The 5000-nt window shown below is 42.3% G+C and overlaps 1 protein-coding gene across 1 annotated transcript in view; it reads left to right on the forward strand.

The window, feature by feature from the left end:
- Positions 1–5000, forward strand: part of cavin1a (caveolae associated protein 1a) — a 31383-nt gene that overhangs the window by 1256 nt on the left and 25127 nt on the right. The gene's annotated exons all lie outside the window — the stretch shown is intronic.

The following is a 5000-nucleotide window of genomic DNA, read 5'->3' on the forward strand; positions in this document are numbered from 1 at the left end:
GCTGTGTGTGTGTGTATATGTGTATATGTGTGAGAGAGAGTATTTGGATGACATCATATCTTACATTAAATCTATGTGTGCCTAATATACTCATTCATACATCAAATTTTCATGAGATTCTTACTCAGAACTAAGGCATACAGAAATGAGATGCAATGAGAGGTGGTTAATGGGTGGCTAAGGGGTCGCTCATTGGCATAGAAGTGTCATTATTACAGATCAAACTAACAACCTTCTGACATGTATACCTTAGCATGTCCTTGCCAACTACCGGTGTTCATGTAAGCAGCCTATGGTATGTGAAGGGATGGTGGAAAAAAATGGAATTGGTGGTGTCAGTATTTATAATACTCCTTTCCTATTCATGATTCTATTCTATGACTTGTAAAATATATTCAAGTGAACATATGTATTTCTTTATGTCAGTAGGCTAAAGCTTTATCCTCATGATCCGAGGTTGTCATGAATGCGTTTCTGTACTAAATTGCTTGTAGAGAGTGTGCACGTCTGCAAATGTAGGCCTATGTGTATGAACCTATGTCTCTCCGCCCGTGTGTCTGTCCGCCTACGTATGTGCGTGCGTGTGCGTATGTGTGCCCATGTCTATGTGCATGTTCCATGCATAGTGCTTGCTGAGTGTGTGAATCCTCCATGCTGTTTAAAGGAGGTAGGAGATTCCACCTTGGGGCCGGGCACGGCATTCCTCATACAACTTTAGAAAGTCACACACCTTTGCCAAAATACGCACATGCCTCGCCATCGCCCGTCCACCCCCCTGCCGGGAATGTTCGGGACGACCCGTTTTCCATCGGAAGTCTCACACATGCCAGCTACTTTCATACTCTTGTGTTGCAGGCTCTCAGCTGACATGTAGGAACTTTGTTTTGTGGAACTGCTTGTTGTTGGAAATTATGCAGAGAACTAGTTATGACACCATGAGTGACACAATGAGTCACCAGTGAAATGTGACGTTGTTTTTGATTCTGAGTAGTGGGGGGATCGGTTACTGTGTGAATTGATTTCAGAGGAGTTTACATATCAGTCGTCATGGTGATGGCAACATCATAACAAGATGGCAGCGAGTGAGAATGTGTGTGGGTGGGTATTTAGCACAATTGGCACTTTGTGGGGTACTGTCAAGAACAAAGTACTCACATGGTAGAATAAAACTAAAAACTATTATCAACATCTGTGAAAACTAAACTGAGGAATGAGGAATACCACTGCCGCCATTCAGTTAACTTTTATGTAGGCCTATGTGGTAAAAAAGCAAGGGTCTTACAAAAGGAACACATTGCAAAATAGACCAGCGTAGCAGAGGTTGGGTATAGCAGGGTGTGTCGCCACCCCACATGAAGAGCGTAGCTTCCCGGTTAGCTAAGGAGCTGGATATAGAAGCACTGCTCGTCAAACATTACGCTAATAAAAACACTATCTCTCCCAGAAGTCAGCGGCTTGCATTCCCTGTCCTATACAATCAGATAAACACAGACACACAGACACAGACGCACACGCGTACATACTTCAGAAATGTATTAAAGTTTCTTTGCACACACACATGCGCACACGCACAGGCGCGCGCACGCACACACACACACACACACACACACACACACACACACACACACACACACAATATGGAATGCTTAACGCACACATGCATAATTCTTTTTATCCAGTTAGTGTACAGTGAGGAATAGCTGCCTGGTTGGATGAAGAAGACATGTCTGTTTAATGTCCACTTAGAAAGCGCTTAACCTCTGTGCATCTGAGTTGCTTACTGTGTGTGCTCCTGGCAATTGTTACCATGTTGTCCTATCATATAAATATGTCTGCTTTTGTGCGCTCATGTCGTGTGCGATTATTATCTGAGTGTAGCCTATGTTTTGTTGAAGGGATAGAACCGGGCACAGAAAAATGCACTTTCAAATCCCAGTCTCTTCATTTATTCGAACTTGGTGCCAGAGGCAACTTGTCCTGTTGGTCTGTACAGGAAGACAGAGACATGGAGAGGGGAATGAAAGGAGGGAGAAGGATAGAGAGAGAGAGAGAACGAGAGAGTGAGGGAGAGAGAGAGAGAGAGAGAAAGAGAGAGAGTGCTCTCTCCGGACTCTCATACCTCTTCAGAAGCTTTTTATAGTACAGTCTGCTGTCATGTCTGTAATGCGCAGGGCTAATGGTGGTACCATTAGAGACACAGGGAGAGGGGGAGAAAGCATGTAAGCAGGGCCCCAAGAGGGTCGCCTTGGCCCGGCAGGGGGAGAGAATTCAGGAGGTTTCAAGGCACTCCATGCAGTCCAATTGGAAACAACATAGCTGGAGATAGACTGCTGCTGGAGACAACATAGTTGGAGATAGACTGCCGCTGGTAAAACTCTAAAACCTCGCTAACGAAATATGGGGGAGCACTCTGAGCGCATCTTGCCACCAGGCAAGGCAGGCAGCCGCTTGCGGCCCCAAGCCCCTAGATAGTGAATAACAGCCCACACTTTACCACAGTAGTGGCGGTTTTGGTTCAAATTTTCATTCTTTTGCATTTTTGCTTGGGGCCCCATCTGATCCTAGAATCGCCTCTGACTCTGAGGTTATGTGTCGTATTGCCTTTCACCGCATAGTGGTAAGATCCACCTGCCACAGTCCTTTTCCATATGCTAGCATTCCCCTCCTGATGACGCAGCGAGCAGCGTTTAACCACCACAACACCTGGCCATGCCAATGTATCTCTGCTCTCAGCTGTAATGCCTGGACTCCCTGCTCTTGCTTGCGCTCCATGGACTGGAGAGCTAATGCACAGCTCAATTAGGGCCACTTGAAGGCTTTAACAGCCAAGGCGAAGGGATGGGGAACACGGGGAAGGTGCTAGTGGTGATGGTGGTGAGGGTGAGGGATTGGAACTCTTAGTGAGTGTTTACTTCGCCCCCTCTTGTTGTTTCCTCTCTACGATCTGGCGTCATGAAGCAAAGTGGCTTAAGATAGCTACACTGATGGACTGATTGGTCTCTCTCTCTCTCTCTCACTCTCTCTCTCTCTCTCTCTCTCTCTCTCTCTCTCTCTCTCTCTCTCTCTCTCTCTCTCTCTCTCTCTCTCTCTCTCCATTGGCCACTCATTACAACACACACTTAGCAGCCACTTTTATCCCAAAGTGTCAGTTCCTCCATTGGCTTGCTTTGGCATGGCTCCATCAAAACAAACAAACTCAACGAAGATGGTGTTGTGCTAGCTAGGCGGTGCAGCTTTCATATTTTATGCTGTTGGTGGAAGTGGAGATTGATCAAAACACTGGCTTCTAATAACTGGATATAACTGGATATAAACAAGTAAAACATAGAATATTATAAATGATAAAGTGCTTGGTAGCAAAAGTCCAGAGCAGAATGATAACAAATGATGACTTATATACAGTAACAAAAGTGTTGTGTTGACAGAAAAAAAGAGATTTGTGTTCGTCATGTAAACACAATTTAAAAAAGAAATATTTAAATATATAAATGTAAAAGGTATGTGCTAAACTATGCTATATGTGCTAAAATATAAATGTAAAATATATGTGCCAAACTATTACTCTGTTCCTTCAAACTTCTTCGGTGCAGTTACAGATTGTGGATGGTGGAAAAGCTAGAAAATATTTTAGGGTTGAAAACTAATTTGTGTTGCTTTAACCCTCCTGTTACCCTCAAATTTTGGAACATCCATGATCCTTGGGGTCAATTTGACCCCAGCCACTTAAATGTCTACCAAATCAGTATGAAACAACACTTTGGCACATGTTTATGTCTCAGATATGTATTATTGCTCTGTTGGTGACATAAAAAGTCCTTTCAATATGTCCTAGCACCCCCACACATAGCCTACACACCAAAAAACTTAATCCATGACTAGGCGAAAATTAGAAAAAATAGCAATAAAATGTCATTAATTGGTCTAAAAATAGATGGACACATATTATTTTAATTTTATTGGCTCCATATACTCCCCAAATATGAATTTCTATGACTTATAACATTTGAAAAGAAAAAACTAATTTGATTATCAAGGATATTATCTATCTATTACCATATCAGTCAATTTGACCCTAAAAGAAATAGACATATTTCCAAACATTCAGAAGGGTTTTTAAGTCTAACATTCATTTTTTTGAATGTTTGAATGTGTATTTATAGCACACGTATAACAGTTAGGTAAGAACATTGATACATTGCCAACCAAGAGTTTCGGGAACAACATAGAAAATCATTGTTTTCTACATTGTTTCTACGCTTGAATTAGTGTGCACATAAGGAAAAAAGGTTTGCATGTGCTAGTAGACATATTACATGTTCATGGTAGTGGGGTAATGTTTGAAGGAACAGGGCTAGCAACTTGTATGTTTACTTCTATTCACTATGTATGCCCACTGGAGAACTTGTGGTATGGATGTCAATGTGTATGTCCTTCAAAAAAGTTACAGCTGTTGCTGTTCCTGCCTTCTCTATGTCAGGTAGCACCAGTTTATAACCAAGGCTGCAGACAAAGATGTCAATTTTGAACACAATACTGATATGAGGAGAAGAAGAGCACCATTATATCTCTCAACATAGCGAACAACTTTGAGATCGTCTCCATCTAAAGAAGTACAATGGCTTGTCACCATCAGAACAGTCCATTTTAATATTTGGATCACAATCATAAAGCTTCTCTTCAAATATATCATCACTTATAGTAATTATGTATGCTGGGCACAGAACAGCATGCACAGCAATGTTGACTACATGTGACCCTTCTTATACTAGTGTTTGTGTGTGGTGGGAGGGTGCAAAAGTAGCTCCCAAGGTACAGGAATTGGGGGTGGGGGGTGTTGCTGTGGTGGGTGCCATGATGGTGCTTTGGGTACAACAAGGTTCAGTTGGTGTATTTTGTCAAAATGTCAATGCTGTATTAGCCACCAATGTCCAAAATATTGCCGTGAATTACTTTTAGGCCTCCCCCATATCATTACCATTTTTAGTTATTAGGGCCCAAAC

Source organism: Engraulis encrasicolus, chromosome 2 (genome assembly GCF_034702125.1).
Source record: "Engraulis encrasicolus isolate BLACKSEA-1 chromosome 2, IST_EnEncr_1.0, whole genome shotgun sequence".
Lineage (NCBI taxonomy): Eukaryota > Metazoa > Chordata > Actinopteri > Clupeiformes > Engraulidae > Engraulis > Engraulis encrasicolus.